Source organism: Hevea brasiliensis, chromosome 3 (genome assembly GCF_030052815.1).
Source record: "Hevea brasiliensis isolate MT/VB/25A 57/8 chromosome 3, ASM3005281v1, whole genome shotgun sequence".
Classification (NCBI taxonomy): Eukaryota; Viridiplantae; Streptophyta; class Magnoliopsida; order Malpighiales; family Euphorbiaceae; genus Hevea; species Hevea brasiliensis.
The window spans coordinates 4,754,510-4,769,161 of NC_079495.1; positions in this window are offsets into that span (position 1 = coordinate 4,754,510).

The window sequence follows — 14,652 nt, forward strand, 5'->3', positions numbered from 1 at the left end:
TCTACACTCTTCCCACTTTGTGTCATCCTTTGTAACCTTTGGTGGAGTTCCCTAAAGTAGTGCTAGGGAATAAATCTCTCCCTCATTGCTTCTTTCATAGCCTCCCAAGAAGCAATGGGTCTAAGACCTAAAGTCCTTCTCCTAACCATCAATTGGTCCCACTACACTATAGCATACTCCTTAAATTCTACGACTGCAAGCTTCACCTTCTTTTTCTCACTATAGTTATGACACTCAAAAATTGGCTCAACTTGCCTTTCCCACTCCATGTAGGCATCTGGATTCTCCTTCCCATGAAAGGGAGGAATTTTCATCTTAATACTACCCACATTAGCGTCTACCCTCTCTTTTTGGTCTCCATACGCATAATCGTCATATCTATACTCCCCAAATCTAGGCATCCTATCTCCTCTTCTACCTCTAACTGCCCTACCGCTAGGTGGTCTATAACCCCTACCACCATAGTTGTAGTTCCCATATTCAAATTCATCCTCTATCTCTTCGTCAAACTCCTCCTCATCAAGCACTTCACCCCCAAGGTTCTTTACTCTTGGTCCCCCTACATTTCTCTCTTCTTGCCTTCTATCCCTAGCATTATTTCTACCCCTTGCTCTCTCTTTCCTATCTCTTCTCATCTCCTCCAAAATCCTATTCATATCATCCTTCAATGTATTCATACTTCTCAAATTGTGCAGCCACGGAATCCCTATACCTAGCTTCATCAACTAGGACTCTCTCCCCACTACTACTAGTTTCATTTGACATAATTTTGAGCTGCAAGAAAATAAGTTAGTAGGAAATGGCTAGCCCTCTCAAGAAGTTTCACGCAAATAGATGGCTTTTACAGTCAAACAACTCACATCCTCAAGCCTTATATCACTCACTTCTTCTTGCTTGGTTCCCTTGGAACTAAGATACTAATGGCAATTCAAACACTTACAAATTTTAATCAAAATGATCAAGAACGACAAGGAAGATACGAAAATAGCAATAAGTAAAAAATGTGACTCTAGAAGCAAAAATAGAAGACACCAAAAGTGAGGCAAATGAAATGCAAATGAAATGATTTTTGAAAACTGATATTGTGACACTCTAAGGAGATAATATCAAGCACAAATACCTATTTTCACCACCATGTAACATCAGTTGTACTTGGAACACACATACAGCTCAAAATGACACCAGTTTTGGTTCATCATGCAAATGAAGGAATTTTAAGCTGAAATTTTCCAGATATTATCCCTAATATGAAGCTAGAATTTTGGTAAAATTTGGTCAAGTTCTGGGTTGGTTTGATGAGTGAACCAAAAATAGTCCAGTTTCTACCCAAAAATTGGTTCAATAGGCAAAAAATGGTATTTTCAACCCAAATTTGGTATGAGGCACTCTAATTATACCTAAATGATGCTGGTAAAATTTCAAAACCAAATTCAAACTCTAACCCCACGTTTCAATAATTTTCCCAAAATCAACAATGATAACAATTTATAATTTCAGCACAAACACCACAAACTTCAATAGGGCAGTAGCTATATCATCAAAATTGCATTCCTGACAATCATTAATCATGTCAATTCTCAATTTCAATCATCAATTCACCAATCTCTCATAAATCACAATTAGTGCAATAGGCAATATAGGCTTGATATTGTGCAAGAGCTTAAAGAAATTAGCTAGCACAAAGATAGTATAAGCTTGAATATAGATTAAACCCCAAGGCACAATTGAATTTCAAAGACAAATTTAAAGAAATTTCTCTAAAACTCTAGGTGAAGATTTCGAGCAGCAAGTATTTAAAGACAGAAATAAAAATCAAATACTTTAAGAATGCTAAGATATGTTTTGGTCACAAGAACAAGCATGGGAGATGAAGAAAAACAAAACCCTAGAAATGTCTTCTTTGGCCGAATGCCTTAGAAGCTTAAACCAAACAGAAAAATTAACTTAATGAAGATAAAAATGAAATGATGCCCTAATGCTCTAATAATAATATGATAGGCACCCATGTAAACAAAGCTCATAGATGCAAACCTCTAATGGCAGCCAAGGATCAGCACATCAACCAAGCACTCTTAGAACAAAATAAGATGCAAACTTAAGAGAAAGAAAGCACTAGAATATATATTCAAAGAGAGATCAAATGTCAACACAATAACCTAACTTGTGGGAGATTAAATTCATCATCACATAAAATAGGAAAGGGATCAATTTGCATAAGTACTAGTTCTCTTAGAAACTAGTAAGAAGAAGAAAACTCAATAAACCTCCCATGGAGCTGCTACATTTTGGTCCAAAAAGAATTGAGGAAGAAGAAGAGTCTTCTTTCCTTATATACCTTGGGTTAAAAGTAAGCTAAAAATGTTTAAGACATAGTCCTTACATAAAATGCCATGTTGGCACTCAAAAAGAAGAGAGAAAAGGTCATTAATTACAAGGAAACAAAAGGTGGCAGCAACTAATTCTCCATACGTAGAATTTTGGGGCCCACTTGGTTGAAGAGTAACTCCTTTAATTCAAATGAACGAATGAACTCCCTCCATTTGGCATGAACCCTACAAACATCAAGGTGGCTGTCAAGTGGACTCCAAGGTGGCATGAGGCATGTTCAAAGCGGTTGGTGACATGGCTAGTGATGTGGTAATGGAAGCTCCAACTTGGCACATGGTGATTCACTTTGATTCTCAGAGCAAGCAAGCTAGGCCTTCCTTATGCACCTCCCCTCCTAAGCCAAAAGCTCTTTTATGGTCCATGAGCATTTTTTAAAGTTACTTGGCTCTTACTCTAGTGATTGCCCCTTTGAGGGGTGGTGGTGCTCTATGATGATCCTCATCACCATGACACTTTTTTTTTTTTCTGGAAGTTAAAGGAATATCAGTGCATAAAAACTATTCAAGTTCAAGGCTACAGGCCTAAATACATGGAATAGAAACTTCAATTCTAGTTTCCTTAACACAGTTCAAGTCCCTTAAACAAATGGAAATCTAACTAAATATTTGAATCCCAGCATACCAAATAATTAGGCCTATAGGACCAAAAAAAACATAAAAAAAAAAAAGCAAACCCTAGATTATTCGAACTATCCACCTAGAAAAGAGGATCTGATAAACTCCATCCAAAAGCGTCATTAGACCTTCAAATTGCAAGGGGTCTCTGTAATGATGGTCTAACAAGTTGAATACAACTAAGCATATTCCACATAGCACCACCCTAGCCCAACCAAGCCAGGAACCATTAAAAGCACAAAGGATACTCGGGCTATGGAAAATGAAGGGAGAAATAAGTGGTGACAAGCGAGGAGAATAGAAAGGCAGAATTCAACCGACGATCTCACTCTCTTTTAGCCGTGGGGGTCAGTGACCATTAAAGTGATTGGCAGAGGTACCCTTGAGTTGCCCATCCCAAAGCTAAACCGGTGACTCTCTTGCATGCAAACCCAAAAAGCAAACCAATATGCAAACCCAAAAAGCAAACCAACCAACTACAACCAAGTTGCAAACCAAAGCAAGAATTATCACTGCATAGATTCACTCCTGCATGCAGCTACATAAATTCAAACAGATCTAAAGAAGCTCTCTCACTAAAATCACTGAATTTGTTATCAAAAACTAAACCCAATTATTATTTATGAACAATCCTTGGCCGGAGGTGAGGAGGGAGAGACCCACTATCCAGGAAAATAGTGAAGAAGGCCACCCCTTGCCTAGGCAGGCAGAAGATGGCCGCGAGCCAGCAAGAAAAATGGACTATTTTTGCAAGAGAAAACTAAAGAGAGAGAAAAAATAAGAGTCTTAACCTTATTGTCTTCTTGTTGTAAGAGAGAGGGATTTTAGAATGATAACACACGTGATTTCCACTTCAAGCCAAAAGTGATTTTAACCCATTCTGTTTTTTAGGTAAACTATAATCTAGTCCCTGAGATTTGTTTAAACCTATAATTTGGCCCCTATAGTTCTAAAACCAAGTAATTAGTCTCTGATATTTTAATAAACCAATAAGTTAGTCCCTTCCGTTAAAATTTCAGTTAAATTACCTTTAATTCTAGCAAAAATGATCAAAATACTTTTAAATTTATTTTTAATATAAAAACAATTTAGTCCTTAAAGTTTTATTATTTAGACAATTTAATCCCTGAGACTTTATTAAACTTACAACTTAATCACTGTCATTTTAATATCAAGCAATTTAGTTCTTAACATTTTAATAAACTTACAAGCTAGTTTCTGTCATTAGAGTCATCATTAATTCCTATTAAATTTAGCAAAAATGACCAAAAGGCATTTAACTTTATTTTTAATCTGAAAATAATTAACTTTATTTTTAATTTGAAAATAATTTTATCTCTGATGTTTTATTTTATTAATAATTTGCTTCAAATTCATATTTTATTTATTTTTCTTTTTTAAAATATAACAATATAATTAATATACGTAAATAGTTATGCTATTTAAATATTAATTTGTAAGATATGTGGATGATTTTATAATTAATTTTAATGACCTTAAAATAATTAATTCATAATTTTAATAGTTATAATTTAAATTTAAATTTTTAAATATAACGACACTCATTTTTTAAAAATACAGGGACTAAATTATTAGTAAAACAAAATCTCAAAATTAAATTATTAATAAAATAAAATATTAGGGAAAACTATTTTTAAATTAAAAATAAAGTTAAAAGGAATTTTAGTTATTTTTGCTATAATTAACGATAATTAAATTCTAATGGCAAAAAGTAACTTATAGATTTATTAAAATGTCAGGAATTAAATTACTTGATTTTAAAACTATAGGAAATAAGTTGTAAATTTAAGCAAATCTTGAGGACTAAAGTCTAATTTACATTTTTTTTTCTTTTCTTTTGATGCTTGCTCCGTAGGCCATATTAAATTAAAAATCAATTTTAAAACATAAAATGAACAAAAATAAATAAATCAAACTCAAGCATTAACAAACAAAATAAAAATATGCTGAAATTAATAAAATAATTACAAAATAATTATTGATAGTAATAACATTATAAATAATAGTATTGGAGAAGAGATTTTTTTAGCTTTGGCCTATGCTAAGAGAGCGCATAAATTTCAAGAGAAATGGGCACTTGTCCATTATTGAAGGAGTTACAGTCAATATGATGTTATGGTATTAAAATAGTAAATATATTAATTATGTTTAGATGAAAATGAGATTTACGAACTAATATATTTACTTTATGTTGTCCTCCTTAAATGCTACGCTAATTGAATTAATGCTATCCTCAAGTTAGACTAAAATTTTTCATTTTTAATATTTAAATCCAATTATTCTTTATAATTTTATATTTTCAAATTCATAATTAAATAAATATTTTAGCCTATTAAAATAATCAGCTCATCAAAATTGATAATTTCATTCTATTTTTTATTTTTATTATATTTCATAATTAAATATGATAATTTTTTATAGGGTATTTATTAAATTTTGATATTTAGTATAGAAGACTGGAAATTTCGATGAATTTTTTTATTAATTTTTAACTACTTATGTGTTATTCTTGTAATTATATGCATGTGCAAATTGTGAACTTATAGAACTTTTCATAAAATTTTAAGTTATCACTTTTTTTAATTATGTGTATGTTTAAATTGTGGCTATAAAATTTAAGTTAGTAAAAAGTTAAGATTATGAATAAAAATAAAATTATTGATGTGTATTTCATGAAAAGGGGTTCTCAAAATTTAGAAGCTACTGTTATAAATGTTAAGTAAAAGTGAAAACTCATTTTCTAGAAGAGGAAACTCCCCCTCACCCCAAAATAAATTTCTGGTTCCGCCACAACGAGCATGATACTTCTTTAAGTGTAACAAAGTTAACAAGTTATGATAAAGTTTTCAACTTAATATTGTATTTAATTATACAGTTTGATTGGTAGTAAAAGATGATATGCTTTAAATGTAATTCTATGTTAAAATGGTAAACTATTTTTCTTTAATTACACTCTTTCGTGATTTTAATAAAATATATTTAATCATAACAAGTTAGTTGTGGCAAATTTGAGCTAACTCACCAATATGATTCATATCCACCTAACCTAAAACCAATGTTATTAAATTTGATTCGGAAGTTAATCCAATGAAAGGATCAGGTTGATGGGTTAATATACAAAAAAAAAATCTTCTATTGATTAATTGAACCGGTTAAATTATACCAGGTCACTTTTTTATTTAATTCAATTATAAATTCTTATCAATTTGAGGGCTCATTCACTAATTAATCTTCGATTCGATCCAAATTTTATAATTATGCCTAAAATAATCCATAATTGGTTTTAACTCACACAAATCTAAAATGATTTGAAAACAAGTGCTTTGAAGAACTATAAGTTCAATTAAGAATTAACAAGATGAGCTTAAGCTAAACTTTTTGAATCGATAAATCCACCCAAAATTATCATTCTTTATGGATGGGTAACCTAAACGGCTAAATCAACCTGTAAATTAAAATGACTAAATTCAAACTCATCAGAAAAAAAGATGAGAGTCAAATAATATGCAATCTGAAATAATTTTGAACATGTCCAACACAACCCATTTGCCACACCTACACCAAGTTGACTTGGGTTATCCATCAGGCTACTATATAAAAAGAACCCTAAGTTAAACTCAAGTTAATTTGTGAGTTGTGAACGGTTTCTGATCAAATTTTTTTCAAAAAATTAATTTTACATTTAATTTTTGAGTCAAAACTTGAATTGATCAAATAAATATAAACTAGCCAGCTTCAAGTAGAATCATATAGATTTTTGAGTTGATAAATTGGTAAAGTAGGGCCACCTAAAATCCATTTCTAGATTACAAAAACTGTCACGACCCAACCTATGGGCCAGACCGGCACTAGGACCTGGGGTAGTCTAAAGCCTCCGAGACCCGTAGTAAGCCTAACTTGTAACACCCCTGATTTTTATATATTATTATTGGGCTTCGTGTAGGTATCCTCAATTCGCGGAAATTCGACAGTTGTCCGGATCTGTGAATTTCCGGCCAGATAGACCAGCTACCGGAAAAGTCTTCGAATTGGATCGAGGTTTTGGCTACCCCACCATTGTCAGGCATCCCGAGCGCGTTCCCGAAGTCGGAATCGGCAAAGGTAAACCCGAACCTTGCTTTTTCGTAATTTTCTAGTGCTTAAATAGGATTAAAAATCCATAAAATATTCGTGGTAGCTTAGAAAATTACGATTCTTTTTGCAATAGCGTAGTAATATTTCTAAGGACTGCGGGGCAGAGTTTTATAATTTTTAAAGCTTATTTGAGCAGTTTTTGCAAAAATGATCAATTATAAGGACTAAATTGAAATTTTTCATATTGTGATGAATGATTGATTTGATGGGCCCAGGATGGGCTGTGTGATGTGATTGAGTTGTGGATATATGGATTGTGGATATAGAAGTGTGTTTTGAGCCCTTTTGCAGGTTGGGTAGGTCCTAGGTATAGGGGAGACTCTGCCGGATTTTCGGCACGACTTAGGACGTATTGGGTCTTTTCTTGATTTGTATTGAGTCATTTGTATTAAATAATTGTAATATAATTGTCAGGTGAGCCGGGACAGCCTTCTTCCTCCGCCCAGCCGCCACAGTGATTGTCGTCAAGTCTGTGAGTAAAATATTAATTTTAATTGTAATTTCGATATTATTATATGTTCAGCATGCCCATGCATCACTTATATGCATATATTTATGTAGTTAAACTCTAGGCACGATTTTTGATGCATTGATAAATGTTAAAGTGCCATGATGTTGTTGTGGTAATTTGGAGCAGTGTGCGTGCGTTGGCGTGCGTGTGATGTGGTGTGGACTATGGATAGGACGGGTAGTCACGGCTTGAGTTCTTCGCTGGGACCCGATCCTTCGGGGGGTAGTCACGGCTTGAGTTCTTCGCTGGGACCCCCGATTTGGTTATTAAGTGGAAGTCCGAGCTGAGTTCTTCACCGCACTGTGTTGGATTTAAGTGAGTCAGATAGGGATCACCCCATATATTATGATTGATGTTACAGGGTGCGTGAGTGCTCCAAATTTACCTTTTTGATGTTATGATGTGAAAATGTTGTTGATGTTGCATTTCACTCTACAGGGTGCATTAGTTTTAGATAGTTATAGAGATTATGGTTAAAATTGATATTTTACTCTCTGAGTCGATCGCTTACTTCTGTTCATAAATTTTACAGCCACAGGAGGATATTTTATTCAGGTTAACTCGCTTTTATCCTTCGCAGTTGTTTATCCATATTTGTGTAATTTTATTTACTCCTAGAATTTCCGCATGTGTTAGCGAGATTTATTTGAATTTGGTCTGTAATATTTTTTATCATGTTGGACCTGTAAACTTAAATATGTTATGCATGTTGATGGATTGGATGAGGGAGCTGAGCTCCCATTTATTTTATGTTGATGAGTATGTGGAGGGTGAGCTGAGCTCCCCAATTGACTATATATTGTGTTTACAGGTCGGGTGAGTCAAAAACTCCTCGTTGGAAAGTCCATTTTATGGCCGGACTCTGTCCGTTTGTTTTCTTGATACTGGGCCCAAATGGGCCTTAGAGTTGGGTTAATGAACAGTTAGGCTTACTACGGGCCTCGGGAGCTTTAGGTGGCGCCTGTGTCCTAGTGCCGTCCCATAGATTGGGTCGTGACAAATGTGGTATCGAGCTTAGGCTCCATTCATAGGGAAAAATTATCTAAGTGTTGGGAAGAGTCTACTAGGAGTCACATGCGGAGTATAGGATTCATTTCGTCTTTTCTGTAATTCTTTGTTTCTAGATTCTACGTTGTACCTGGAAATATAAGATTACCTCTTAGTGTCTTGATTTTCGTGGAGTACACGTAAATGTGAAATAGAGTTAGTAGACATGTGAGATCTATCATGAGGATACGTGACTCCAAGAAATGTTATATTTTTGTCAGTATGGGTTTAAATGGTGTGCCCATTTCGTAAGACACGAGTACATAAAAGTGAGTCTTAAAAGTACAGTTGCCCTAGATAAGGATGAGGATACCACTACACGCAGTCATCAGTAGATGACCCTGACAGACAAAGTTTGTGATAATAGAAGATTCAGGAGAGATAAGAAATTAGGAGACCTAGTCCGTCAGACGTATCGTAGTAACTATACAATGTTCTCGATGTCCGCTCTGTAAGTCGCAGACAAGATCGACATGAGATTATTGTGTAGAGCTGCGTGCATCCCCGTGGTGCTCCATAATGAGGGTGTTTGAGATGGCTTCGCTTTGGTACAGCTTATGCCGTAAGAGTTCTATATTTGCAGAGGAGTTGGGAACTCTGGCTAAGAGTCTAGAGTTAGAATATTGAAAGGTCACGGTTGGGTGATAACTAGAGTCGTGACTCGATTACCCAAAGATGAGCTAGAGTTACATCAAGAGTTGCCATCAGACCAGAGGTTTCGGACTAGTTGCAAAGTAAAGGTGACACTTATAGAGTGAGAATAGTATACCTTGTGTGTATCAGTATGGAATAAAGTACAACTCTACTACCTAGAGAAGGTCGAAACTATGAATTGATGATTTATAGAGCTATGATATGATAAAAGAGTCATTAACTTGACATGGTTCTGGCAAGGTGGTAGATGTAGTACCTTTGTTGCGAAGTTAGGATATAGTCCTATCTTTTCAGAATGGATCGAAGGTTATTACTGATAATGATGACTTATGGAATAGTGTCCCAGATGGGACTGTAGAGTGTGGTAGAGAGTAGTTGGCTCGGGTATCCTGCAGAGGATACAAGTTCCATTATAGGAATCATATGTAATCAGATCACGATGGATGTAAATCCTTTGAATTTGATGACTGGTTTGGATGCCCTAATCTTAAGTTTTGGCTAATTGAGTAAACATGAAAAATAATAATAATAACAAATAAATAAAATTACTGCAGAATCAGTTCTCGAGGTAGTAAGGGTATTATGTAAGCTAAAGGATAAGAATAGACATCATACGATAAAAGTATGACTGCAATTTCCTGAGTTCCTTTCTAACTTCATATTGTTCAAAACAATAGTATAATCTAATTATAATAGTGTTAAGAGAAATAAATTAGCAAAGATAAATTATAGAAGGCCAATGGACAGAGAAAGTGCAGGATGAAGGTTTGGACAATTGATTGCAGATGCAATATAATCTAAATGCCAGTGGAAGTACTAGCTAGAGTGGTCAAAGGACCAAATCTGAATAGCACAGATATGTGATAATGTGGTATAGACTCAAAGATATAGTTAGTGTGCACATTTGTCATGTTAGGAAGAAGAATGGAACCAGGGATAGAATAGTCAAGTTCTATTTTGGGTAAGACAAAGGAAATAAATGAAAGGACAACCTAAAGAGCGCATAATAAAAGGAACAAAGTTAAGATATAGGATAGGCTAAGTGTTATTCTTGGCAAGGAGAATGACAAGGATGGAAAACCCAAAATGGGACCACATTAGTGAGAGAAGTGATGGAGGTATGGAATACAATAATAATGAGTAAATGTTAGAAGGTGTGCGATGGTATTGCGGACTACCTAAATAGGTAGAAAAAGAAGTTAGTAAGCGTAAGTTGAATAAAAGTCGTCTAAGGGATCAAATAGGTATGATGAGAGGAAAAGAATGATAGATAATGATACATATGCTTAGTTTAGACTTTTGAGATAGTGAAAAGGTAGTTAGAGGTTCGTTATGAATGTCAGGCAAACATTGTTAGTGTGATCAACAGAATCACTTTGTAGTGAAGCAATAACGACAGGACAACAGTAGGGGTAGAACAAAAAAAAAAAATGAAATGACAAGTTTGGGTGGTTATAAATCACTAGAAAGTTCAAGGATCAAATTAATGACCCTAGATAAGGGTGGAATTAGTGTTGGAAGAATTTATTAGTGAGAGAAATCTTTCAGGAATCAACAAAAGTTAAGGGCACAATAAAAACGATGATAGATATGAATTATAGGTCGAGTATAAGTAAAGTTAATAAATTATAAAATATTATGTCAAGAAGGAAAATGGTACGGTAAAGGGTTCATGCAGATGATACCTTATAGGTAGAGCATAATTGTGCTAGGAGATGATGAAATTTGGAGAGAAAGACCAAGAAACTTAGGTGAAACGTTATAATATGACAATCGGGTGTAGTTGAATATAAGAGGATATTTTCTTTCTTTTCAAGTTTAGCTTGTGCTTTTGGTTCTAGAAGGTTATATAAGGAACAGAAACTGAGTCAAGGAGACCTAGTTATTGAGAGTTTAGTAGGCACAAATTCATACATAATTTCCTGATATGAGAATGACAGTAAGTGCATACCTAGTATTAAGTATGAAAGGACGAACAGAGTAATGACAGAGTTAAATTGAGTTAGCTACTAAGGCTTGCAAATTGTTTTAAACTATGAGTTGGAGGAAGTACTATTTATGGTTGAGATTCAATAGATGAAATTGTTCTGATGGGTAATTTGAGGTTGAAGTTTAGAAAGCTATGGGCGGTATATATGATTATATTAAGGAGAATGAACACGTGAAGTATCTTGTTTGGAATTAAGGCATGACACATATTTCCCTACAGTAGTGTTAGTTCAGATGGAACTTATAGTTTATGGGGCTCATATTCATCCAGGATAAGCAATTTCCTACTAAGGCTGATAGGGAATGATAATGTTCTGATAGTTAAGTTGGAAAAAAGGGGATACAAGAAAAAAAAAAAAAATTTTCTATGGGTAACATAAGGTGAAGAATGTGCTGGTAGGAGTAAATCATAGGGTTAGAATTCTTGAAGTAATGAAACTAGTATTCAAGATAAGACTAAGAAATAAAAAGAAAGTTAAAGTTGATGATGGGATAGACATCTTTGAAGGAAAAGGTGTAAGGATGAGATAGGACTAAAATTAAGGAATAAGTACAGCAGGTTGAAATGATACCAACAATACCAAAAATAGGAAAATGGAAGTGGATAAGATGCAAAGGACAGGAAGAGAGCTCGATAGAGTCAGTTATAATGATGAGGATAAGGAGTGTCTAACCACTGCCCCTGTGTTAACACTACCTATGAGCGGTGAAGGATACACCGTGTACTGTGACGCCTCCAGAGTTGGCCTAGGGTGTGTTTTGATGCGGAATGGAAAAGTAGTGGCTTATGCTTCAAGGCAGCTGAAGAGGCATGAGCAGAACTATCCCACCCATGATTTGGAAATGGCGGCTGTAGTCTTTGCACTAAAAATGCGGAGACACTACGTATGGAGAAGGGTGCGAGATATACACCGACCAGAAGAGTTTGAAGTACATCTTCCAACATATGGGATTTAAACTTGAGACAGAGGAGATGGATGGAGCTTCTGGAAGACTATGATTGCCCCATCCAAGTACCACCACAGGAAGACCAATGGAGTAGCAGATGCTTTGAGTAGAAAATCTTCTAGCAGTTTGGCGCACATTTCAGCAGAGAAGAGACCGTTGATTCAGGAAATACATGAGTTGATGGATCAAGGTTTAATCCTAGATCTTTCAGATGAGGGGGTATTGTTGGCTCATTTTTCGGTGGAGGACTTGCGAGATAGAGTTAGAGTTTCCCAACGAGACCAACAATTAATGAAGATCATAGAAAGAGTACAGCAAGGTGAAGGTGGTGAGTTTGGATTTGCCAATGATGGTACCCTAGTGCAAGGTTCTAGGATATGTGTGCCAGATGTAGACAATCTCAGAGATGAAATCATGCGAGAGGCACACTATACACTGTACAATGTCCACCCAGGTTCCACCAAGATGTACCATGATGTGAAAGATAGCTATTGGTGGAATGGCATGAAGAGAGACATAGCAAACTTTGTGTCCAAGTGCTTGACTTGTCAGAAGGTGAAGTTTGAACACCAGAGACCGTCAGGAAAGTTGCAAGAGCTCCCTATCCCAGAATGGAAGTGGGAAATGATTTCTATGGATTTTGTGGATCTTTGCCTCGTACCACGCGAGGATATGATTCGATATGGGTAATTGTAGACCGCCTAACCAATCAGCTCACTTCTTGCCTGTGAAGACTACATATTCTGTGGCACAGTATGCCCGGCTCTACATTCGAGAAATAGTCAGATTGCATGGAGTTCCGGCTTCCATAATATCTGACAGAGGGCCCCAGTTCACTTCTCGGTTTTGGAGAAAGTTGCAGGAGGCACTTGGCACACGGTTGAACTTCAGTACGGCTTTCCACCCTCAGACAGACGGACAGTCCGAAAGGACAATCCAAACACTGGAAGACATGCTTCGCATGAGTGTTTTGGATTTTGGAGGTCAATGGGATGAGCAGCTAGCTTTGGTGGAGTTTGCCTACAACAGTTATCACTCCAGCATAGGGATGCCACCCTATGAGGCACTATATGGAAGAAAGTGTAGGTCTCCTCTGTGTTGGACGGAAATGGGGGAAGCGAAGGTGCATGATGTAGACCTAGTGCAGTACACTTCAGAGGTATTTCCTTTAATCAGGGAACGACTGAAAACAGCTTTCAGTAGGCAGAAGAGTTATGCAGACCCCAGACGGAGGGATGTGGAGTTTGCAGTGGGCGACTATGTATTCCTGAAGGTTTCTCCAATGAAGGGAGTCATGAGATTTGGAAAAAGGGCAAGTTGGCACCTCAGTATATTGGACCTTTTGAGGTTACGGATAGAGTTGGAGCAGTTGCCTACCGGTTGGAGCTACCACCCAACCTTTCTCACGTTCATCCCGTGTTTCACATCTCCATGCTAAGAAAATACATTCCAGATCCTTCTCATGTACTATAACCAGATGTAATAGAGCTAAAAGAGAACTTGACATTTGAGGAGCAACTCAGAGCCATAGTGGACTACCAAGTGAGACAACTAAGATCAAAACAGATCCCTATGGTGAAGGTTTTGTGGAGGAGTCAGTCAGTGGAAGAGTGCACCTGGGAGTTAGAACGGGACATGCGTAGCAAGTACTCTTATCTGTTCAATGTATAATCATGTGATTTATTCTGCCTTGTGTAAAATTCGAGGACGAATTTTCTGTAAGGGGGGAAGAATGTAACACCCCTGATTTTTATATATTATTATTGGGCTTCGTGTAGGTATCCTCAATTCGCGGAAATTCGACAGTTGTCCGGATCTGTGAATTTCCGGCCAGATAGACCAGCTACCGGAAAAGTCTTCGAATTGGATCGAGGTTTTGGCTACCCCACCATTGTCAGGCATCCCGAGCGCATTCCCGAAGTCGGAATCGGCAAAGGTAAACCCGAACCTTGCTTTTTCGTAATTTTCTAGTGCTTAAATAGGATTAAAAATCCATAAAATATTCGTGGTAGCTTAGAAAATTACGATTCTTTTTGCAATAGCGTAGTAATATTTCTAAGGACTGCGGGGCAGAGTTTTATAATTTTTAAAGCTTATTTGAGCAGTTTTTGCAAAAATGATCAATTATAAGGACTAAATTGAAATTTTTCATATTGTGATGAATGATTGATTTGATGGGCCCAGGATGGGCTGTGTGATGTGATTGAGTTGTGGATATATGGATTGTGGATATAGAAGTGTGTTTTGAGCCCTTTGCAGTTGGGTAGGTCCTAGGTATAGGAGACTCACGGATTTTCGCACGACTTAGGACGTATTTGGTCTTTTCTTGATTTGTATTGAGTCATT